Genomic DNA, 25,726 nt, shown 5'->3' on the forward strand with positions numbered 1-25,726 from the left:
CTTAAACCCCATATTTGAAATTTTCAGGACTAAGGTAAAAAAACAATGAATATAACAAAAGGGAAGAATTTTCATTGCTATTTCTGAAAACGTACTTTTTCTCCCTCAGAGGATCTGATCAAATTTTGATACACTCTCATGAAATGATTTACTTGAGTAATAGAATATCGTTTGCTTTACAGCATGTGGTAAGGCTTAATTTCTTCTGAGAAGCCCATAAGCTCTAAGGGCTCAGAGAGTCTGAGACCTTGACTGGTGGTCGTCGCTTGGGGGCCAGCACAAACGCTACAGTCATTAGTCTCCCCTGGGCGTTCCCGACCACGCCCATTTTTTCGACCACGCCCACTCAAGTCGCCCCCTTAGTCTAGTTCTAGCAACTGCAGATTCTCATTGGTGGAGAAGTTGTTCTGGTCCCACCCCGGGGGCTAGTGATAGGCTACCCCGACGTGGGGCGGTGGTGGTTGGCTGTCTGGGGACGGGTCCCTGGTGGTGCCTGTCAGAGAGGCTGGCGGCAGTGGCGGCTGTCGGGGCTGGATTGTCAGTCAGAGAGAGGAGGGAAGATGGCTCGCCCGGACCGGTGCTGCTAGGAGGAGAGGGGCAGGTGGCGCGGCTGCGGACGGAGCGCAGTCGCCGGGTCGCCGTGGTCGCGGTGGTCGCGAGGCGAGGCCCCGGTGGGCCCCGGAGCTGCTCTGGTGAGTCCGCCGCGAGCCCCACGCCGGCCCCCGGGGCGCTAGGAGACCGAGAACTTTCTTTGGTCTGGGAGGAGCGGGGTTGAGGCAGCTGGGGGCGGCCGGCGAGGACTTCGTCCTGGGGCGGCGGCCCGTTGCGACTAACGGCTCCCGCGCGAGGCTGGGCGGTCGGGGCGGCCCGGGAAGCAGAACTTGGTCGCTCCGGCTGCCTGCTGTCGACGAGGCTCGGTTCCCGGTTAGGGCGGCGACCTCCTGGCGCCCCAGGGTCGGCCTAGCGCGGAGCCCACGGTAGCCTACGGCCGCTGCCCACTCGTCCCCGCCGCCCAGCGTCCGGCCCCACGGCCCACGCGGGCTCCCCAGACCCGGTGCTCTTCAGAGCCGTGCTCTCCCGGGTCTCAGGTTCCGAGGGGCTGCGGGATTCAGAGTGCCAGGCTGGTCTCTCCATCACCCGGAGAGCTCCTCTTGTGCCCGCGCGGCCCTGGACCCTGGAGTGCTGCCTTTTCCGAGGCTGCGGTGACCGCGCTCGAGAGAATCGTCGGGGTTTCCGCTAAACCTTCCGCCGAGCCACGAAAACAAGTTTGCACGCTTCGGCGAAACTGGGTGTCTGCCCTGCAGCGTGCTTGTGTGTGCTTTGTATCTTTAGAGTTCCTGAAGGATTTAAATTTGGCCCTAGTGGTTTTGCACGGCACAGAATTGGTTCTGGGTTAAAACGCTATAGCACGCTAGCAGCGGCTGCGTAGCTCAGGTAGGGGGAGTGCTGCTACTACAGAAAGACTGCTGCAGGCTGCAGGGCTACACTGGCTTTTTGCAAAGTGGGTGTCCTTCGGGTAACACAGTAGTAGTTTTGGAGATGTGCCAGCCCTATAGTTCATGCAACACGTTGCAGTTTGAGGTTTTCAGTTTTTAAACTTTTATCTACATAAAGCCGTAAAGATTAGTGTAACCTTGAAGCAAAGAGATAGTCCTGGGAGATGTGTTTTCCTAAGACCGCTCTGCTGCCAAGAGCACTAGCCCTCCATCATTTGTGAACACCTTTTCCCTTTGGATGAATACATTTTAAGATTTACAGGATGAATCTTTGAGCCACGTTTTGAAGCACAGGAAAGGACAAGAAAGAAAAAAAGAATGCTTTGTCAGGAGTAGCATAGAAGTCAAATATTCAGATAATCTTATCACTTTAGTGGCAAGAGGAAGCCCCACATGCGTTTAGGAAACAGGTTTTACAATTGACACATTTTAAAGTCACTTGATTTATTAACATTATTGTCAGAAAGAGATTACAAATCTGTTAGTAATCAGAACTAACAGCTTCTGGATATGAACGCCAGGTAGAGAAGGGGCTGGGCCAGTGAATAATTCCTGTTGTCTTTCCTTTTGAAAAATTCAAAAAGTGTGTGTGTGTGTGTGTGTGTGTGTGTGTGTGTGTGTGTATACGCGTGCATGGTATTGCAATGGCACCGAGATCAGTTTGTTCTCTACTTCCACCTTGTGGATGCCTATCTTATCCGGTCGTCAGGCTTGGTGGCAAGTGCCTTTACCATCTGAGCCATATCCTCTGTCTAGCTTTTTTTGTTTGTTTTTGATTCTTCTGTCTTATAAAATTCCTTTTGTTTGCATCTTTAAAGAATGGTGCAATTTTGACAGTACGTTTAAATATATCTTCTAGTTCACTCTTTTTTTTTTAAATTATTTATTTATTCATTATGTATACAATATTTTGTCTGTGTGTATGTCTGCAGGCCAGAAGAGGGCACCAAACCTCATTACAGATGGTTGTGAGCCACCATATGGTTGCTGGGATTGAACTCAGAACCTTTGGAAGAACAGGCAATGCTCTTAACCACTGAGCCATCTCACCAGCCCCTTCTAGTTCACTCTTATTTAGTATCCTGTTGCCTGTTATTTATTTTGTAATCAAGTCCAGAAGGTCTTCATAGGTGATTTTTAAGAGTAGCTCAGAAGCCAGTCATCAGATTACTGGTGGCAATAAAGCAGTGATGTGTACGTGAGGCATTTCAAGAAAACTGAAATAAGGAAGGAAGAAAATTCTGGCTGTGGAATAGCACTTCTCTATCTTGGCCACACATATATAATCTTTTTGTGGAACTTAAAATTTTTTACTCTCAGAAGGAATGCCTGCCCTTTTAACAATGAGGGCAGGATAGGACCTATGCATCAGCATTTATTTAAACAAGAGCTTTCTGAAGAATAATTGGCATGTAATAAACTATACATATTTCAATTGTGCCATTTAATGCTTAATGTTTATATTTATAAAATCATTACCACTGTGAAAGTAATGAACCCATACATTACCTCCTAGAGTTTGTTTGTGTCCTTTGTAATCTTCTGATCCCCAGGGATCGCTCATCTACTTTCTGTTGGTATAGGGTGCTTGCCTATAAACATTTAAACATGAGGGGAAAAAAAAGCTTAAAACCTTTAAACAATTTATTGGTCTCCTAGATAATTTCATTGTGTGAACATGGTTGAAAACCCATTTTATGGGCTGGAGATTGGCTCACTGATTAAGAACACTTGTTGCTCTTGCAGAAGGCCCCGGTTTGGTTCCTAGCACCCACTTGGTTGTTCACAATCATCCATAACCCCAGTTCCAGGAGATCTGATGCCCTCTTCTAACCTTCAAAGTCACTAGACACTCAGTTCTCTCTCTCACACACATGTATGTATATATATATATATATATATATATATATAGGTAAAACATTCAGACACATTAAAAAAAAGAAATAAATCTTTTATAAAAAGCCCACTACAGAAGAGCATAACTTGAAATAATTTAATATTTGTTTGCATGAGTTCATGAAGAAAAAATGTAGACTGAAGGTAAGAGATTTGGGGAAAAAAATAAGATAACTATTCAAACATAGTCCTTAAGGAGCTGAAGAGAAGGCCAACCAATAAGAAATAAGATTATTTCTGGCAGCAATATCTTTAATAAGGAACAAGAGAATAAGATAGCATATTTCTTTGTTATAATTGTTGGTGTTAATGGGCTAAAGAGATGGCTCAGCGGTTAAGAACACTGGCTATTCTTTCAGAGGTCCTGAGTTTAATTCCCAGCAACCACATGGTGACTCACAACCATCTATAGTAAGGTCAGATGCCTTCTTCTGGCATGCAAGCAGAACACTGTATACATAATAAATAAATAAATATCTAAAAATAATAATTGTCGATGTTGTCAATAGTACCAAGATTGGTTTCCTGAAATGCCTTTTAAAGGGTCTCAAAATAATGCAAGAGCACATCCTAATATTGTGAAAACAGATGTCCTTCAGCAGAACACGTTTCCTGGAGCCTGGGACCCTTAGCATTGCTATGGAATGCTTGGTCAGTTTTTTTGGTGGGGAGAGGTGGGAGGAAGGTGGGGAATTAACAGTTTGTTGCTTGCTGTTTGAAAGCCAAGTGCTGCCAGACAATCGTTTTGGTCCTTTCAGAGTTAGGCTGCCTATCTGAACAGGGGAAAGAGGACATTTAGCAGTTGAAAATCCTGTTTAAACTGCCTATGGGATGCCGAGCCCCAATTAATACATCTACAACACAACCTCTACACCTTTGGCTCAGAACATCATGAAAGAGGGGTTGGAAAGATTGTTAAGAGTCAGAGGACAGCTGGGATGTCTTCTGTATATGACAAGGGAATCTCATGTGTGTACCAGGAAATTGCAACAATCTGGTTTCTTAAGTCAAACCAAAAATTGATCATACCAATTGGCATGTCACTGTGGCTGGGGGAATTCTCATGAGGCTTCTCCCTCAAGGAGGAGAAACAGGCAATTAATGGGTGCTTGAGAGAGAGAGAATCAGTTTCCCCAGGGATAGCTAATCCCAAGAAGAATGCCTTTAGTGTTTTACAGTCAAATATTCAAAATTTTCAATTATGACCTGTTAAAAAAATCTTTTGTCCTTTTTCTTTTTTTGAGTTGAGGTATTAAATCCGATCACTTGCCCTGGGAATGTGTTAAGATGACAGTGTGTCGTTTTGACCTGCTGGTTGGTGAGTTGTTTTAGACTTCTTAGTAGATTCACCGAAGGGTTTTCTTCTGGGGATTAAGGCATCTTGATGAGCTTCGTTTCTGCAGTGGATGAGAATGGCTTCATAGTGTACCCTTTCCACTATTAGAAACTTTGTAGTACTTTGTTTTCTGAATACAAGGAAAGAGTCCGGACAGAGGTTGTGAAGGGGCTTCCGCTCTCTGCTCTGGTAATCTCTCCCTTGGCAGGTTTGAAATAGTTTAGCTGTAAAATTATGTATATCTTCCTTGCGATTTGTTGAGATCTCAAATTGGGATTAGATCCTTTCTATAATTTAAATAATTTAATTGTACAATTTTGTGAATAAAGATTATCAATCCTATTTTACAACTTAAAAACTGAGACTGAGATGTTAAGTGTCAGTTAAGGTTAAGTATAGGGAGTTGAAACCCAATCCGTGTCTAAAATCACAGCTCCCACTATCTGTTCATGCATGTTGCATATGTTCCAGTAGGTTAGACATCAACATCGGTTAGCTTCTTCAGTCATTCTCTGCTTTATTTTCTGAATCAGAGTCTCCTGTTGAATCTTCAGCTAGACAATTAGGCCAGCTAGCTGACCAGCAAAGTTCAGGAGATCCTCCTGCCTCCACTCTCCAGCACTGAGCTAGCAGGCATGCCAGCCTCTACTTGGGTTGCTGGAGACACACTCCGGTCCTCATGCTTGTGTAGTAAGCCCTTGACCAACTAAGCCTTCTCCCCAAGTCCCTGTATTTACTTCAGTTCCTTAACTTCTTTCTGGTTTGCTACTTTTTGCTTTCCTTATTTCTGAAAAAGAAATATAATCATTTATTTGAAGTATTATTGTTTTCCCTCTTTGCATAATTATATTTTGGTGCCCCATCATAATTATTATTGATCTCTTCTATGTTGATATTGTATCTTCTGTTACTTTAATAAGTATTACTTAATACGGTGATACTAGTAGATGACTCTGGAGTAGGTTGAGATAAGATGGGAAACTTAAAATTAATTTTTATAAAACATATACAATATACTTAACAGTTTAAAACTTGTGCCCAAATGTAAATTAAAGTTTAAGACCTAGGTTTGTTGGGTCTCCAAGCTTGATTTGTACTCCCAAGTCCTGTTTGTATGTTGTAAAGACTGTTACAGTAAAAGTACTGTTATACGAGTTTGGAAAACAGTACTTTCCATTGTAGTCAGAATGTCTGTTCTCTTTGAGCTTTGTATCAGGGTAGCATTCAGTAGTAAATGTACAATGAGTTTTTTGATTACTTGATGAACATTATTTGTTTCTTGTTCTAATGCTTAAGAATTCATTCAGTCATTTGTATTTGACTTCATAAACACAGTGTGTATGAGTTCTTCAGCTTATGCTATGAGAATCATGTTGGGTTTCAGCTCCTGGAAGATTTGTATTCATTTTTGCTTATGTCTATGTAAGGGCCAGGCATGGTGACAAATGTCTGTAGTCAGTCCTAGCTGGACACAGAGGAGACAGCTAGTACCAGAGCCTAATGAGATCAGCCTGGGCAACATACTGAGACCCTGTCTTGAAACAAAAAGAATAGAGTGATATGGTGTGTAAGCTAGGAAATTTAAGAGAAGAATGTAAGTTTTAAAAGTGCTTAAATTGGTCAAACAATTATGAGCTTTCTGAACTTCCCCCTTTGAAATATGAATGAAGAGTTGAGAGGGTTGGTTCTAACCAACATCAGTCAGTATCCAGACTGTCTGTTCCCATTGGTCATAGAATGTTGCCATTCTGACATCTCTGAACTTGCTAGATGTACTATTTATTCTTTTGACCTAATTTCAAAGGTCACAGTGATTTGTTAGTTGATAGATGTTACAGATATAGTGGCAGGCAGAGTGACAGCATAGTCCTTAAAGCATACACAGTAATTAGAAGAGGGAAGACCATTTTGGGAAATTCTGAAGCATGAAGTTGGTCTTGCTAAGGGAATGGAGAAGAAGGTGACAATGATTAAGAAATGGGTGGAACAAGAAGCAGTCCCTAAGCCATGGAAGTCTAACAAACTGTTAGACATATCTAGGAAATACAGAGAACAATCATATGAACGATAAAAACCAGAGTGTTGTCTTCTGTGAGATCAAGACATAGAAGTTCAGGATGGAAGAAAGACACTTGATGCAAAGGTAAAGGATGAGACTGGAGGAAGAGCTGGCTGATTTGCTGTCTGTAAGGCTGTGGAGAGTTTATGATGAGAACCAAAGTCGACAGTATGGGGTTGGGTAAGAGAGAAGCCCATGGCAGGCAGCTGGAGGCAGCGGCGTAGATGAGGCTGCTGCATCAGAAAGTCAGCACAGAATGTAGGAGCCCGAAGGCAGTGGAATGGGAAGAGCTGTTCTTTCGGAAACTATAAAATGCTGAGGCACATTCTTGTTAGTTATCTCGTAGACTCATCTTGATCATCTACAGTTTATTAGTATTGTTATTAATTTTAAGGATTTCTGTGTGTGGTGTACATGTATATGTATGTTCCCATAATAATGCTAGGTTGGGAAGATTATAAAAAAAAAGGATTTGCCAACAAAGACTAAGAAAGATAAGAGTAGAATTTGTTGTTTTCACTATGAGAGCTAAAATAAGTTCTGTAGTATTAGGTCACTCCTTAGAAAGGCCAGCATTGTCATGGAAATGAGACTGAGCTGGCCGTGAGTCAGCAGTCAGAGCAGATACTCTTCACTCCATCATGTTAGAAAGTTCCAGGAGTTGATTACAATAGAATGTGATTTGTGAAATTTGAATTCTATCAATCATGAATTAATTATTGACAAAGAGTCCAACCAGGTTCTTTCTTTAAAAAAGAAAAGAAAAGAAAAGAAAACATTTTCTTCAGAAACAACACAGTTGAAAAAGAAATGCTTAAAATACTTTAGAGATTAAACAATTGTTCTAGGACTTTCAAGTACCTTGGCTGGAACCAAGATAAAAAACGTTTGTTGTGCCAATTTTAACTTCCTAGTCAGCCATAAAGCAATATCTAGGGTACGTTTTGATGTTTAGTATATGACTTAATATTTTTGGAAACTATTTTTTAAATTATTTTATACTTCAGCTTCTACTAAACCAATTTGATTGTTCTACCAGCCAATGTGGTCATACTAAACTATATGCTTTGATTACTATAACTTTTAAGACAAACATCTGTATTACTGAGACCCACTACCAAGTTTCTGATTGGGAAGATCCATTGTCTCCTGTCCTGTCTTCTAAGACTGTGGTGGAGACTGATCCTAGGACCAGGGCCTTACACATGCTAGGCAGGTGCTGTACCACTAAACTACATTGTCAGCCTAGATCTGTCACATTTTCTAATTATGTCTTGTTAGTAAACATTACTGCCATTAACAGTGTTTCCTTACAATTTTCTCTTTGTATCCCCCCAGTGCTCACCATTTTCCATTAAACATCTGGGGCTCCACTGGCTGTCTTCTCCAATGGTTGAATCCTATTCCAGCTTATTAAAGGGCAGTGACTCACTCCAAAACATCAACCCACAAGCTAATTGGAATTTGGTTCTCTTGACATTTCTATCTTACTTTAACTCTAGCAGTGAAAACTGCCACTTAAAATGCAAAAAGCTTTAAGAAATTAAAGCAAAACTGTGCTTTGAAGAATGTATTTTTGTATGCTATTATGTTTGGAAAAGAGAAGAGGGAAGTGAGCAATACCAAAATTATTGAAATATATTACTTTGTGTTTTCGTTTATATTCTTAAACCTATATAAATAGCATTTATTTTTATTGTTTTATTTCATTGCTTATTCCCTGATTTATCTTATTTCAAAATGGACAAAAGAACACTCAATTCTGCTGTTTTAGGTTTACTTGTCTCCACTAACAGACTGTGAATCCCTTAAGTCAGCTACTATGTCATATCCATTTTTGTGGTCAGTAGGACATAGTGTGGGCATTTAATAGATTATGACTAAGTGGATAGGATTTAGGCATTAGTCCAAGAGAGAAAGAGCCAGGTCAGTTGTGGCTTCAGTGCTGTTATAGGCTGACATGTGTCCACCTCCAAAATATATGTGGAAGTCCTCTGAAACTGGTGATAGCATCTAGAATCTTTAAGAGGTAATTAAGTGAAAAATGAGGCCATTAAGGTGAATACTTGTAGACAGAAGTTTCTGTCCTGCTTTCCTGCCCAGCCCTGCAGTCATTCAGTCCCAATAAAACACACAGAGACTTATATTAATTAAAAACTGGTTGGCCTATTAGCTTAGGCTTATTATTAATTAGGTCTTAAAATTTAAATTAACCCATAATTTTTGTCTATATTAGCCATGTATCTTGGTACCTTTACTCAAGAAGCATTCTAATTTTACTTCCTCTGGGTAGTGACTGCAGACTGAGCTTTTCATCTTCCCAGAATTCTTCTTGTCTGGTCGCCCCACCTATACTTCCTGCCTGGCTTCTGTCCAGTCAGCATTTTATTAAACCAATACAAGTTAGAAATCTTTACAAGGTACAAGAGCATTATCCCACAACAGATCCTAATCCAATATGACCAGAGTCTTTGAAAGAACTAGAACTTTGGACATGACAGTTAAAGAGGGATGAGGATGTAAAGATGGCAGTCATCTACATGCCAAAGAGACAAGCCTGAGGGAGACCCCTTTCTCGGCTCCTCGCAGGAACCCTCCTTGCTCTCAAACTCTAGCCTGTGAACCTGGAGAATATAAATTTAAATTTCTGTGCTTAATTTACCCAGCCTGTGCTACTTTGTTACTACAGCCCTAGGAAATAATGCAGGTGGATTATATGCTTGTATGCAGCAGTATCTCAAATCCCTTCACTTGCCTATTCCCAAGAAACAGATTTCCAAGTTCAATGCCTAAACCTCCAAACATTTTATGTTTCCTCTAGGCAAAACATGAGAGAGAAATGGGATAAAGAAATAGCTATATTCGCCTCCTTGGCCAGCTCCCCAGTACTACTGTGGCAAGTGACTGAATTTTTAGTTCAACTGAGTTTGTTTAGTTTGACCAAGAGAAAGTGTTTATGGGCTTTTATGTTCTTTTTTTTTTAACTTTATTTAACTTTATTTCATGCGCATTGGTATAATGATGTCAGACTCTCTTGAACTGGAGCTACAGACAACTGTGAGCTGCCATGTGGGTGCTGGGAATTGAACCTGGGTCCTCTGGAGGAGCAGTCAGTGCTCTTAACCACTGAGCCATCTCACCAGCCCCCGACTTTTATGTTCTTAAGGATAAAGGAGCCACTAACAGCAGTCCTGGTTGGGCTTTTCAGGTAGAAAATGGAAGGCCAGATGCAGTGCTTTCTAGTATGATGTCAGTTCCTGCTAATTGCATTACAGCTGCAGCTCAGTATCATCTGCCTTGTTCTGTCCTTGTTAGATCCAGCAGAGGTAGCACAGTGTCTTTTGGCTCCTGCTTGTTTCTTTGTTGCTTGCGAGCCCTCTGGTCACCAGCCCTACTGAGTTGCCACAGACTTGCCAGCAGTTTTTCATTACATGCTTCATAAGTCTGTAAAATTTTTTGTCATTTATTTCTCATTGTTTTTTTTAAAAAATATTTATTTATTTATTACCTATACAATATTCTGTCTGTGTGTATGTCTGCAGGCCTGAAGAGGGCACCAGACCCCATTTCAGATGGTTGTGAGCCACCATGTGGTTACTGGGAATTGAACTCAGGACCTTTGGAAGAGCAGGCAATGCTCTTAACCTCTGAGCCATCTTTCCAGCCCCCTTTCTCATTGTTTTGAAGTAAAGTCGTATTCAAGTAGTGCTCTAGCTAGTCAGATTTTATAGTGTTTTTGAGATTCTATGATGAAAACCTAGTTTTGAATATGTACAAAGGAGTTCTTTCATCATTTGGAGGCAGCTTGCTAGAATTCTGAAAGTAAATGTGATGAACAACAGAATGGAATAAAAGCCCTGGTCCCTGAGGGGAGCCACAAACTTGGTTTGTCACCCAGCAAAGAAAAAGTGACGACTTTGACTTGTGAGAAAGTTAAGATGTCTCACTTGATTTTGGCATAAAACTTGGGTCATAACTCATGCATTTTTGGAGCATCCTTATTATGAATATATGAGCACACTGGTAAACACTATTGAGCTATTTTATTATTTATATTTTGAGGGTAAGAATTGAAACTACAACTGCATACCTACTACATGCAAGCACATGTGCTACCAATGAGCAATACCCTAACTCTGTGATGATGCACTTTCTTTAGGCATTTTCCTTTCTTTTGTTACAATTGAAGAAAATACTGAAACCAAGACTTTCCCCCAAATCATGGAGATAGGTAAGTGGCAAATCTTAGGGGTTTTTTTTGTTTGTTTTATGTTTCTGTTTTGTTTTTTAAGACAGGGTTTCTCTGTTTCCCTGGTCGTCTTGGAATTCTCTCTGTAGACCAGGCTGACCTTGAACTTAGGCTGGGATTAAAGGCAAGCGCCACCACCACCCGGCTAGATCTAAGTCTTAACTGAAGACCTTCCCTCCAGTACTCTACTGTGTCCTTTCTGTGGCCCTCTTATTTTCAACTTGGCTGCTATTAGCACATCTCTCCACCCTCTCTTTCATCTTCCTCCCTGCCCTCAGTAGAAACAGAATAAGCGTGTTTACTATACCTGTAATTTCAGCTCTTGGGACGCTCAGGCAAGAGAAATGTGAATTTTAGTTTAGCCTGGCCCATGTAAACACACTTACTAAAGGATAAATAAATAAAATAAAGCTGGGCATAGATGCTTATGCCTCTAAATCTCAGCTCTTGGAAGGCTGAGGCAAGAGGCTTGATGTAAGTTTGAGGCCAGCCTGAACTTCATAGAGAATCAGAGGCCAGCTGGGCTACACAACAATCAGAAGTGTTTATGAGGATCCACCTGTCTTCTGTTAAGCCAAGACATTAAAGAAGTTTGCAAAAATATGAAACAATGACACTCATCTTAATATTTTTCTTTTATATTGACATGAAATAGGCTTAACATTTTATTTTTAAATGGACACTTAAAATATATTGTTAAAATTCTAAATATCATAAAAATTAATATAAAAATAAGTATAACCACTATGGAGTCTTCAATAAACTTTAAGAAAGGAATTGGTGAAGGCCAGTTTTTTGTGTGTTTTAGATAAGGTTCTCTTGCCAAGCGATAAGATTGTAAGTGTGTACCTGCATGTCGGGCACAATAATTTTTAATAGTAAAGTTTTAGTTTACTTATAAAAGACAAGGATAGCAATTAAAAATAATTTCCATTTAAGAAAAGTAATAGTGAAGATAGTAGATGCTTGACTAAAATGTTCACAGTATTTGTATGTGTGTGAGTATGTGTGTGAGATTTCCTTTCTTAGCTCTTCTTAACTATCTTGGGTGGCATAATCAGCAGAAACCTTGTTTTAAACTATGAACTTTACCAGGATGCTAATTCGATCATGATGCTAACTAAGCACTTGTAATTAACCAGCCACAAAATATCTGGTACTGCATCAATTGATTTTTCTTCTCACTCCCCCACCCCCTTTCTTAGCCACCTGCATTGTGTGTCCCTTCAGGACAGAGGGCAGGCCTTATTGTCTTTTCACCAATAGCGCAAAGTAATAGGAAAACCTTGCATTATACTCAGTAAGCAATCAAGGGCTTGTTAAAATATTAATGTTACAATTTGAATACATAGTAATATTGATTTTGCAAACACAAAAATGTTGAATGCATTAACCCTTAGCGTGATCTCCTCGTATGCCTGTTTTTGCCTATTCATAGCCTCTTTGTTCCCACTCTGATGCTGCAAGCCTATAGTCTGTATAAATTGTATGAGGTTGACAGGGCTTGAAAGACTAAACTGTCAGTCTGCTGTTCTGGTCTAGTGAACATATGAGAAGCATTCTTAATCACTCTGCTACTTTCTATGCATTTACATAACAATCTGTCAATGAATACTCTTCAGATAATTTGTAGTTCGAAATTTTTACGGCAACCTTAAAATCTGTCAGAAGACTTTAAGAATTTTGTCTTAGTCATCAGAGCAAAATGAAGTTTGATTGACTGAGACAATACTTGAATCACCTAAAATGTACTAAAATTATATTTTGTGAAAGATGATACAAATATTTTGGGAAAAAAATCTTAGTTCAGCAAATAATTGCTCTTGCAGGTTTCTACCTAATAGTATATTTGAAAATTTCATTTTATGGTGTTCTTATATTTAATAAAATACATCATTTTTATTTCTAATAAGAGATTTTTTTTAAGTGGTTACATATATTAATCCGTCTCTCTGCCAATTGGCGAGACTTTGGTGGCTCACAGATACAGTGCCATGGCTCTCCCTGAACATTTTCCCTTGACAAACACACCCCTCATCAGCAGGAACCTGGAGTTCTTTCTGGGCAGATTGTAAAACGCTGACAAGCAAGAAGAATACAGAGCAGAGAGAAGTGGTCACACGGGCCGGAGTGGTTTGGGGTGTTTGAGACAGGACGAGGGAAGTTGATATTAGTGAACTATACCCGTTTGTAGGGTGGTTTGATGTGGGAGACTGAGATAGGATGGTGCGTATATTCAGGGAAAGCATGGTGTTTCAGGAGGATGAGTATAGCAGTAATGTGCCTGGCGCACTGCGGAAGGGAGGAGTCCAGAGGAGGAAGGCTGCATGAGCACTGTGCAGAGACAATGAAGCCAGGCTCTCGGAGTTGCTGACGAGATGGAGAGCAGATGGCAAATTTGACAGGCGAAATTTACTCCTTTATTCAGCAAATAGTTATTAGATACTGTATGCATTATTCTAATAATATCTGAGCCTAATTTTGCCTATAATTACTAACACAATTTTAAACTCTAAAACTGTTACATAATTTTATTCTTTTATTTAAATTTTTAATTTATTGTGGTGCTGGAGACAGAACCCAGGGCCTTGTGCATGTTAAGCAAGCAGTCTCCTAAACTGAGCTGCACCTCAAGCCGAAGATGTTTATATTTGCATTTGAAAAACTATTACATTAGCTAGGTGTAGTGGTACTTGTCTTTGATCCCTATACTTGGGATGTAGAGGCAGATTAATGTCTGTGAGTTTGATGCCATCCTGGCCTACCATAACAAGTTCCAGGGCACCTGGGGCTACATAGTGAGACTATACAAGCAAGCAACAACAACCAGACATATTTCTAAAAAAAATAAAATTATGAACTGAATGTGTAATACTGTAATACCAGCACTTGGAAGGCTGAGGCAGCATAATTACCATGAGCTTCAGTCAGTCTGGGCTACATGAGACCCTATCTCAAAAAGCTTGAAAGTAAATAAATAATAAATAAAGTAAAATGACAATAATGTGTGCTGGTAGTAGAATTCTCGATTTTTTTTTTTCTGGAGGTTTGTGCTTTTAGATGAATGCTATAGGTCCTTCAAAAATGAAAAGCAGTGGTTGGAGAAATGACTCAGAAATTGAGAATGCTTGCTGCTCTTCCGGAGGATCTTAGTTTGGTAGCCAGCACCAGCACTGGGTTTCTCACAGCCACCTCTAACTCCAGCTCAAGGGATCTGATGTCCTCTCTGGCACTGAGAGCTCCCCCAGCTGTACACACACAACATACACAGGAATAAAAAATTAAAAAGGAAAGAAAAACATTTTTCTCCAAACATTTTATAGTTTATTTGATTAGAAAATGGGACATCAGCTACTTAATCACACAGATAAAATGTCTTCTGGCAAGAACAAAAAACGAAGAAAAGAAAAAAGGAAGGAAGTTTCTGACTGGAGAGCTTGACTTTCCGCCCCCACATTGCTGCCCAGACTCAGGCCTTGTGGTGTAGATAAGTGCCTGCTGCTGACCTACACCCCAGCCACCTGGGCGGCTTTGTATTTCTTTTTAAGGGGAACTTAACATTTGTGTTATGAATATTCTAGTACACAAAGAGTTGTTCTTTGGGCCGGTTTTAGTGGCACATGTCTTTAATCCCGGCACTTGAGAGGCAGAGGCAGGTGGATCTCTGAGTTCCCTGACAGCCAGGGCTACCAAAAGAGAGAGAGAGAGAGAGAGAGAGAGAGAGAGAGAGAGAGAGAGAGAGAGAGAGAGAGAGAAGTTCTTTGTAGTTTTGCAATGCATCTATCACTTTGTGTAACAGGTTTGTTTGTTTGTTTGTTTTTAAAAACATGTTATAAACTTGATTTTTACCTCAAGCAATCCTTTTTTTTAGATAGTTTAAAAGAAACTGAAAAGTCCTTTTAAGTTCAAAGTCATTTTCTCTTCTTAGAGAAATAAGTGGTATAAAATATGTATGAATCCACTTAATGGCATTAACCATTCTTATAAAATAATGTTTTCTGTAAGTAAATGTTGATTAATATTTAATCATTGACATGTTGGGATTTAAAAATAAGGGCAGAATGAGACCAAGGAGTTAGAAATCATTATGTTAGAAATCATTTTTATGTTAGCTTATTGACAAGCAAGTTAAACATGAGCATTTCACAGTGAATAGTGAATGTCTTTGTTTACAGTAGACAAATAGAGTCCATTCTTACCTTCTGTGCTGGTTTGAATGAGAATGGCCCCCATAGGCTCATGTGTTTGGATACTTGGTCCCTAGTTGACGGAACTGTTTGGGAAGGGTTGGTAGGTGTGGCCTTATTGAAGGAGGTGTGTCACTGGGGTCCAGCTTTTGAGTTTCAAAAGACTGGAGCTGTTCTCAATGTGTCCACCCTCTGCTTCCTGCTTGTGGATCAAGATGTAAGCATTCAGCTATTGCTCCAGTGCCATGACTGCCTACTTGCTGCCATGTTCCCTGTCATGATAGTGTTGGACTCCTATCCCTCTGAAACTGAAAGACCCAAATAAAGCCTTCCTTCTGTAAGTTGCTTTAGTCATGGTGTTTTGTCACAGCAATAGAAAAGCAGCTAGCTTTCCTAACTGTAAATTTATTGCCAATATATTTGCTTTAAATTTTCCCTCCATTAGAGTTTAGTGAAAACCTGACTTCCATTGAGTTCATTCCATTGTTTTTGCTTTGTTTTATGCTCTTGGGCTATCAGACTTTCTTTTGATCCTTATAGTTCATGTTTTCTCTCTTGGCATTTCTCCTGCCAATTTCATTCAGAGATTTCTATTTTATTGTCTTTTTTGTATCTCTCCTCAGCATAGAACCCTGTTCCTTTCCTATATTAACTATATTAAGGTATGAATTTTTAACACAAATATTTACTTAGTTTGATACTTCCTATATTCAGACTACACTCAGTTTTGGTAAAATCTTAACAGTTATTGTTAGAATGACTTTACATGTCTCTGGCTCTGATCCTTACATTTTCTTTAGTATAAAATTCCTGTACTGGTGATATGACTCAGTAAGGTTAAAAACACTTGCCATTAAGCCTAATGACCTGTTAGATCCCCTAAACCTACATGTTAGAAGGAGAGAACTGACGCTAGCAAGTTGTCCTATGACTATCACATACTTACATTGCAGGCATGTATACACACACACACACACACATACACACACTTTCTTCCTTTAGGATGACTCTTATTGCATGCTACGATGTCACCTACCTAGGAATGGTTAGCTAATGATGTGAATGTACTATTAAAAAGGGAGAATGGGGCTTGGAATAGAGTTCAGTTGGAAGAGTGTTTGCCTAGTATTCATGAAGCCCTGGGCTTGATCCCTAGTTCAGCATAAACCAGGTGTGGTTGCAGAAGCCTGTAATTCCACCACTTGGGAGGTAGAGACAGAAAGATCAGAAGTTGATTCTGAGAATCAACTTAGAGAACAGAATCCAAGGTCCAAACTAGCAAAATTTTATGTTTTTTCATGTATTCATCCATAAAATAAGTATTTATGTACCTGTTATGTGTGATCCAATGAAGCAAGGCCATACTGTAACTTAAATGTTAAAAATACGACTAAGTGCCAGGCAGTGGTGGCACATGCCTTTAAACCCAGCACTCAGGAAGCAGAGGCAGGCAGAGATCTGTGAGTTTGAGGCCAGCTTGGTCTACAGAGAAACCCTGTCTTGAAAAAGCAAACAAATAAAATACATATGTGTAACTAAGTAAATACAAGGTAAGAGTGAACTGTTTGGAAGCTGTTTTGTTTTGCTTTTGAAAGACATCAAGGTTTTACTGATTCCAAGCTTGATGTCTTAGTTAGGGTTTCTATTGTTGTGAAGACCAAGACAACTCTTATAAAGGAAAATATTTAATTGGGGTGGGATTACAGTTTCAGAGGTTTAGTCCATTATCATGGTGGCATGCAGGCGGCATGGTGCTAGAGAAGGAGCTGAGCTGCTTGATCCACACACGGCAGCAGGAGGACTATGTACCACACTGGGTGCAGCTTGAGCATATGAGACCTCAAAACTTGCCTCCACAGTGCCATACTTCCTTCAACAAGGCCACACCTATTGCAATAAGCCCATACTCCCCAATAGTGCCACTCCCTATGGGCCAGGCATTTAAACACATGAGTCTGTGGGAGCCATTCTTATTCAAACTACAACACCTGATATGAACTCTTTCTGAGGAACTTCATTGCTAAGGAAAGTTATAAAATTTTAGGTTTTTCTGATAAAAGTGTTTATTCCTATTAGATTTCTCTGGGATTGTTATATTTACATAGCTACTAGGTATGTTTGCCATATTTGTCCTTTAAAAACCCTTCTAAACTTATCTACCCAAGTCTTTACCTTGGCCTCAACTCTGACCTCCAGGATGGCAAGCAGTTGTATTCAGGCCTAAAATAAAGAAATTAGGGCCCAGCCAGAGACACATGGCATGAAAATGCTCATGAGTCTGGAGCAGAAATGTGATGATACAATAACCATTGTGGACTACAGCACCTTAGTTAGGAAGCCAGTGAGCAAATAGCACAGCATATGAAGTAGACGTAGATGTGAAAAGTTTCTGCACCCCATAAGCCTCTCCGCTGAGGCATTAATCCAAATCAGACCAAATTGGCCTGAGTTAGAAAAAGCCCAGGTTTAATGGATACAAACACTCCTGAATGGCTTTCTAGCCCCCTACAGAGGAGATGGGAAAGGAAGACTGGAAAACCAGTGTTCTCTGCAGGGCAGTTTAAATACCCTGTGGGAGTGGTCTTGAGCATCTCTGGGGAGGGGTCATCATTTGGTGAGCTTTCTCAGGGGTGAAGTCTGCACTGAGGCAACTCCAAGAGAGTGGAACTTGGGATGCAGCTTCCATCTGAACAAGGTGATGAATGGCCTTTAGAACATGGAGACCTATGTTTTGATCTCTAACTTTTATGCCCAGTTTTCTCAAGAGGTCTATACTACATTTCTGTTCTTTGGAAGCTGCAAGATTCTTTGCAGCTTCTAAGTGAGCATTCATTCAGCCTTTCTGGAACTACCTTCAATTTCTTGACCAATTTCTTTTAGTCAGAGACATATAGATGTTGAAATGACACTTCTTATTGATATGAGAATAACACATGCCTCCTGGGTATAGCATTTGTTTTAGGAAGTATTCTAGGGCTGGGAACATAGTTCTGACGCTGGAATGCCTGCATTACATGTGCTGGGGCCGATCCCCAGCACTACATGGAAGCTGGCGTGGTGGTGCACATCTGTAGCCTGCACACTTGGGAGGTGGAGATGGGAGGTTCATTCTCCGTACAGAGGAGTTTGAGGACAGCTTGAGCCACATGAAGCCCTGTCTCAACAACAAAATCCCAAGCAACTCTTTCATACTATGGATTTGATGATTTGTGGTTTCCTGGTGGTATGAAACTATTTTTTGGTAGTTTTATGATATAGTTTCCAAATCTTTTGTGATTAGCTCCTCTTTCTATATTTTGGAAGAGGTTTTAAATCTCAAAATTTAGAGTTTTAATTTAAAAGTATTGTGTATAAAATTATGTTCTGGATTTTGTTATCAAAATAAAAAATTATCCCTTGGAAAAATATTAACATTTGAAAACTATCTGTGTATTCATATTTTTAGGCATTATGGGTTGAGTATATGGATCATGATCTTTTGCATGTTTTTTTTTTCTGAAATGTTTAGGTGTTAAAATTGTCTGAGAATGTCTAACAAAGTAATGAATTTTTGTATTGTATATTTTATGCAACTCATTTTAATGATTTACATAAGACTATGAAGATACTAAGAACCTTCTAGTTTATTTCCTATTTTAATGAGTTATACTTAGTAAGCCTAGACAGATGACAAATCTATCACTGTATTATTAAAGATCTTTGAAAACTTTTTTCTCTAAATGATGATTTAAAATATTTATTTTTATTATTATCTCTCTCTGTGGGGAGTGTGTGTGTGTGTGTGTGTGTGTGTGTGTGTGTGTGTATGTGTGTATGAGATGTATTTGCTTGTTGCCTGCAAACTGGAGTTACAGGCAGTTGTGAGCTGTCTCACAACTAGGAACTGAACTTGGGTCCTCTGGAAGGCAAGTACTCTCAACTGCTGAGCCATCTCCAGCCCCTCAATGCCCATTTCATACTGACATACCCAGTAATAATGATTGTTTCTTATTTTATCAACTCTAAATTCCTTATTGTATTGACCTTTATGGACAGTCTGTTATGGGGGCTCTGCAATGATACCTTGCATAGAGATGGTATGTTCGAAGTGTTTTGGCTGAACATGGTGGGCTCACACCTGTGATCTCAGCTTTTGGGAGGTAGGAACAGAAGAACTGCCAATTTGAGGCCAGTATGAGTTGCATAGTAAGACACAGAGGGAAAGAAGAGAGGAGTGAGGGTTGGAGAGGAAGGGGTAGTGGCAGAGAGAGACAGAGACAGAGAGGGGTTAATGTTTTGTGTATTGATTGTTCCCTGTCAAACCATTATCAAATTTAATGGCTTAGCCCAGCAAAACTCCCCCTTCATGATGGCTTGGGCTTCATTAACTGTGCCGCCTGAGTTACAGAAGAAGGGACCCCTGTATAGGGAATGAAGAGACAGAAGTCATCAAGCCTGGCCTCAGGGCTCTGGGTATTGTGTTTGTTGTGTGGGTTTGGTCAAAGCAGCTGTAGGACTAGTTCCCACATCAACATGGTTGTTGAAATACTGCTTTCTAACTTCTTTTAGAGTTCATGGCAGACATCCTCTTCCTGCACAAGGTATTTTGTGAAGTTCTGGAGAATTTGAGAAGAATAGGAGATGGAAATGAGAGGAGTGATTGTCATCTCTTTTTCTATTGTCCTAGCTTTCCCAACAGGCACCCTCAGGGCTGGTTGCCATAGCACACTGACATCCCCAGCATGTTCTTATTTGTCTGTGGACTAGGCAAATGATGTTTTATTCAAAAAATACTTCCTTGAGTTAAAAAAAAATGCTCAATTTTCAGTAACCAGATAGGTGATTTGTGATTTATAGGGAAAACAGGCTTAAACAATGGGTATTTTAAAAGATTCCCACACTTCTACCCTTTCTTCCTTACGTGCTGAGCAGTGGTTTCATGGGGTAGCCAGCAGCACCTCATCCTCTGCTTCTTCATAATCAGACTTAACAGTAAAATCCAGAGATGGAGTCATTTTTGTTCTGTGACATAATTTGAAAAGTTACCTCTACTCTGTTTTCCGGAGTTTCACCTGGTAACTGTGAGAACATTCTGACAGCACTTAATTAGCTGTCACGGTGGGCTCTTCACATGGGGGAGAGGTTTAAAGTTTAATGATGGGAGCTGGTAAGATGGCTCAGTGGGTAAAGGCACTTGTTTCCAAGCCTGACAACTTGAGTTTAATCCCTGGAACCTGGTTACAAGGCTGATTGAGAGATCTGATTCCTGCAGGTTGTCCTCTGAGTTTGATATGTAACCCCCAAATAAATAAATACATACATATTTAGGAAATGATATATCACTCTCCTTGAATAGAAACTTGATTTTTAAAATAATAAAATAAATATATATAAACATTTTGTTGTACTTTATAATGAATGCCTCATGATGAAGGAGATTATATGAAATTATAATAAGAATGAGGAAAATATTAGATTTATAGTTCAAGTTTTTTATATTCTTGAGTAAGCTGATGATAAAACTGATGAACTAGCCTACCTCCATCTTAGGCTTGAAAGTCATCTTATAGAAAAAGAAACTAGGTTTATTCCTATTTATTATTAAGCCTCTGTTTCTCAAGGATTGGGCCATGCCCCACCTATAACCTTAACTACAAATGGTTCTCTACTACCTGTTCTAGGAAACAATAACTATGTATTTGTTTAAAAAAGTTTTTAGGACCATCTTGCAACCATACCTTTGTTTGAAAAGGTTGTCAGGACCACCTTGTTATAGCTGTTTTGTTATAACTATCTTGTCATGACCACCTTATTATGGCTGTCTTGGTATGGCCATCTTGTCATGACCACCTTGTTAATGCTGCTCGTATAGCCCTCACAAATACCCCATTTTGGAGTCCCTACCCCTGAACTATAAAAACTGTTACCTTGCCCATGTCCAATGCTGACCTCTTGAACCCTGCCTTAGGGGGAGGCAGCCCATGTACACAAATAAAAAGACTTGCTTTAATTAATTAGCTTGTTTTAATTAATTTTGGCCATGATGATTGGCCAGTGGTCTCTTGGATCTTTGGGATTAACAAAAAACAATTATAATGTCCCTGATGACAATACTTTTAAATGATGAATTTTGCTCATTATTAGGGTTAAAACAAAAATATAATATGGGAATTGAATACAGTGATAGATTTGGGAAAGTTTTATTATGTCAGAAATATAGCAATTACTTTCATAAACTATACTTGTCAAATGCTGCTTAGAATCTTACTGAACTATTTGAAGAAAAATAAGAAGTTAGTTACCCAGTGGGAAACTTGCATTTTGATTTTGTTCCCTTCACCTTGGGAAAGAATAAAGCATTTTAAAAATGTAAGAGTATATTTTGAATAGTGCTTGATATATCCAGCTTTGTGGAGAGCTGACTGTTGCATAATCAAGGCTTTGCTGTGGTGTTAATAGGTTCCATATTCAGCAGGCAATGCAGGGATGGAGTAGCAACTGCAAAGTCTCTTGGTAGACAGAAAGTCTCTAAGTCACTGTTTTATTATGTGGTCACTTTCCATTTTGCCCTACCTAGTCTTTAGTGATGCCTTTAATTGTAACTGTGGCTCATCTTGGAGCTTGGGCCTATTGGAAAGAACTGTTAAAAACATGTTATGAACGTGGGGTAAGGACAAAGAAAAGCTTCAGCCAGCCTGCCATTACTGGTGACTTTTCTTCCTCTGTTTCTTTAAACTATGTATCCTATTCTGTATAGAATTACATTAATCTCTTTCCTGTAAAATGCACTAATTATGCAGACCTAATTTTTATTATTCATATACCTCTTCTTGTTATAATAAAATTTTCTTTTATTTTTTTTCAAGACAGGGTTTTCCTGTGTAGCCCTAACTGTCCTGGAACTTGCTCTGTAGACCAGGCTGGCTTTGAATTCAGAGATCCCCTGCCTCTGCCTCCTCAGTGCTGGGGTTAAAGGTGTGTATCACTGTTGTGATGAGATATTTTAAAAGATGAACTTGTTACAAATAGGGGAGGAAGAAGTCAAAGTATCTTTATTTGCAGATAAGATTTTTATGTAAAATATCCTTAAAAAATTCACCGGGAAAATTCTACAACTGATAAACATTTTCAGCAAAGTAACAGGATGTAAATTAACACAAAAGTCATCAACCTTCTTATATGCTGTTGACAGACAGACTGAGAAAGAAATCAGGGAAACAGTACCTTTCACAACAGCCTGAAAAAAAATATCCTGGGATAACTCTAACCAACCAAGTAAGAGGCTTGTATAATAAAAAGCTTAAGACATTAAAGAAAGAAATTGAAGAAGACATTAAGAGATAGAAAAATCTCCCATGATTTGTGGATTAGTAGGGTTAATGTGGTGAAAATGGCTGCCTCACCAAAAGCAATCTACAGATTTAATGCAATCCCCATCAAAATTCTAACACAATTCTTCACAGGACTTGAAAGGACAATTTTCAGCTTCATGTAGAAACACACACGCACGCACACACACAAACAATACAGGATAGCTAAAAACCCTCCTAAATGATAAAAGAACTGCTGAAGGTGTCACCATTCCTGATCTCAGATTGTACTACAGAGCTACAGTAATAAAAACAGCGTGTATTGGCACAAAAACAGACATGTTGATCAATGGAATCAAATTGCAGACCCAGACAGAAGGCTTTACATCTATGGACACCTAATTTTTTTTTGTTGACAAATAAGCAAAAAATACACACTGGAAAGAAAAACCTCTTCAGTGAATGGTGCTGGTCTAACTGGATTAGATGTTTTCTGTAGAAGAATGCAAATAGATCCATATTTATCACCTTTCGCAAATCTCAATTTCAAATGAGTTAAGGACCTTATCATAAGAAGAAAAATCAGAGGACAACCCTGAACTCATTGGTATGGGAAAAGACTTTCTGTATAAGACACCGATGGCACAGACACTAGAACAACATTTAATAAATGGGACCTCGTGAAAGTGAAAGTACTCAGTTTGGTAAAGGGCACCATCTTTTGGGCAAAGCAGCAAGCTACAGAATGGGAAACAAACTCTACTAATTACACATCCAGTAGAGCAGCAGTTCTCAACCTGTGGGGACCCCTTTGGGGGTTGAATGACCCTTTTGCCTAAGACAATCCTGCATATCAGTTATTTATGTTACAGTTCATGACAGTATCAAGTATAGTTATTAGGTATCAACAAAGTAACTTTATGGTTGGGGGCCACCACAACATGAGGAACTATATTAAAGGGTCACAGCTTGGAAAAGTTGAGAACCACCGCAATAGATAGTTAGTATATAAAATATATAAAGAACTAAAAAACAAAAAACAAAAAAACCCTGGACATCAAGAGAACAAGTAATTCAATTTTAAAATGGGGTACAGAGCTAAGCAGAGAGAGTTCTCAAAAGAAGAAACACAAGTAGTTGAGAAATGAAGAAATATTTAACATCCTTACTTATTAGGGAAATACAAATTAAAACTACTTTTAATTGAATATCCAAATCAATGACCATAATCAGTAAAACAAATGACAGCTCCTGCCGGTGAGGATGTAGCAAAAGGGAAACATTTATTTATTGCTGGTGGGATTGCAAACTTGTAAAGTCACTATGGAAATCAGCATGGTGGTGCCTTGGGAAGCTGGGATCAGATCTACCTTGAGATCCAGCAGCACCACTCTTGGGATATACCCAAAGGACTAGACATCCAATTTCACATACACTTGCTCAGCCAGCCTAAATGTCCTTCAGTTAACAAATGGATAATGAAAATGTGCTACATACATTCTATGGACTATTATTCAGCTGAAAGAAAAATGAAATCATGAGCTTTTTAGATAAATGGATAGAACTAGAAAAGATCATATTGAATGAGGCAGCTTAAACCCGGAAATATGCACCTTCTTTCATTGGAGGTTACTAGCTCTAAATCTTCAGAAGTGATACATAACCTGTATAACCAGGGAAGTAAAATGGAATCATTGCCAGGATAAGGAGTTGGGTACAATAGAGAGGAAAATAACAGGGTACAAGTCATCTGATTGGGGAAATGGGAAAGGGAGCTGCTTAGGGAGAGAGAGGGAAGGGTAAATACAGAAGTGGGGTAGGGTAAAGTGAAATACCAGGATATGAGTGATCTGATAGGGGCATGGGAGAGGAAGAACTCTTTAAGTGGGGGGAGGGAAGTAAATGTAGAAGAAGTGGGTAAAATAGCAATAAGGATGTCTGAAAAGGCCATGTGGAATCATATTAATTATTTACCTGAAAAATAATACATGTAATTCTGTGTATAAATACCATTTATAACTTTAATGAACTTCCCTCATATGGGTCAAAGAGTCAAAGGCCACCTAAAAAATACTAAGCATGAGAAATCCTCTTTTGAGTTGTTGGCCAGAGCTGTCCAAGACACTCCCAAAATATACAGCCTATTGCTGTTGCCCTTGATTGCTCCCCAGAGGTGAAAGGTAAGTCCCTGTTGCTGCAGATACCATGCATTTCAGAAACAGGACCCAGAGACCCCTGAGCTGGAACTAACCTGGCTACCTCCTTCCTGAGACCTAGCTTTCATGGAACCAATAGGCATCATGCAAGCTTCTAAATGAGGAGGGCAACCAACAGCCCTACTCGGCTATAACACCTATGAACTACATCAACAACCAGCATGGCACAATAACTCTAAGAGTTCAGTGGTGGCACACATACCTTGGTGGTAACCAACAGCTCTCTGATTAGACTTAAGCCCTGCTCAACAAGAGAGAACCCATGCCTGGTACTGGAAACCTGGCTAACTACTAAGTGCTGGTAAATCACGGCTATTAGAGGAAAATCTACAACTACTACTTTACTAAACCAGCATAATCCCTACCAACAATCTATCTGTCCTTAATCATCACAGATAAGTGTAGTCTTAAATCCTCATCAAGGAAATTTCTCTTTGCAACAGATATACCATTATAGAAAACCACAATGAAAGAAGGAAGGGGAGTGAAAAAATGTTTAGCTCAATAAAAACAATTTAAAAAAGAAAACCACAACTAATCAATATACAGAATTGTAGAACCCATTCCCAATGGATACAGTACAAAACACTCCCACACCCAGAGTTTAGGGAACTTGCAAAAGGGGTGGACATAGTGTAAGAGCCAGAGGATTAGGGGGCTTTCTGTGAGACTGTGTCTCGTAGTGATGACAGAAGTTATACCCATAATGTCTCACCAACATGACTGCCCAAATGTAAGCTGAACAAAGACAACCCCAATGGACATGCTGAAGTAGAGAAGGAAAAGCCCATGAGACCTCAACCTTACAAAGGACTATAGGCAACCAAGGAAAGCTGAAAACGGGAGAGATATCTTTCCAGGGAAGAGCATACCAGTTGGCTGTCCAGTGCAGAATGGTCAGGCTTGAAGACATACATGCAAGTAACATTAGACAGATTAAGCATATTTAGGAATATTAAGGTCATATTTAGGAATATATCTGTATATCCACATACAGA

General features: G+C 39.6%; 1 protein-coding gene across 3 annotated transcripts in view; it reads left to right on the plus strand.

Annotated features, from left to right (window-relative positions):
* The first annotated feature begins 480 nt into the window (after positions 1–480).
* The window catches only part of Hycc1 (hyccin PI4KA lipid kinase complex subunit 1), a 72,022-nt gene continuing 46,776 nt past the window's right edge, over positions 481–25,726 (plus strand). Inside the window, exons 1-2 of one of the 3 annotated variants that reach the window (XM_085691169.2) lie at positions 485–692; positions 10,947–11,018. The gene's annotated coding sequence lies outside the window, so the exon portion shown is untranslated. Of the gene's footprint in view, positions 693–10,946; positions 11,019–25,726 lie in introns of all 3 variants that reach the window. The other 2 variants (XM_085691170.2, XM_085691168.2) reach the window with 2 other exon arrangements.

The sequence above is a fragment of the Myodes glareolus genome, chromosome 6, assembly GCF_982192425.1.
Source record: "Myodes glareolus chromosome 6, mMyoGla1.1, whole genome shotgun sequence".
In the NCBI taxonomy this organism is placed as follows: Eukaryota; Metazoa; Chordata; class Mammalia; order Rodentia; family Cricetidae; genus Myodes; species Myodes glareolus.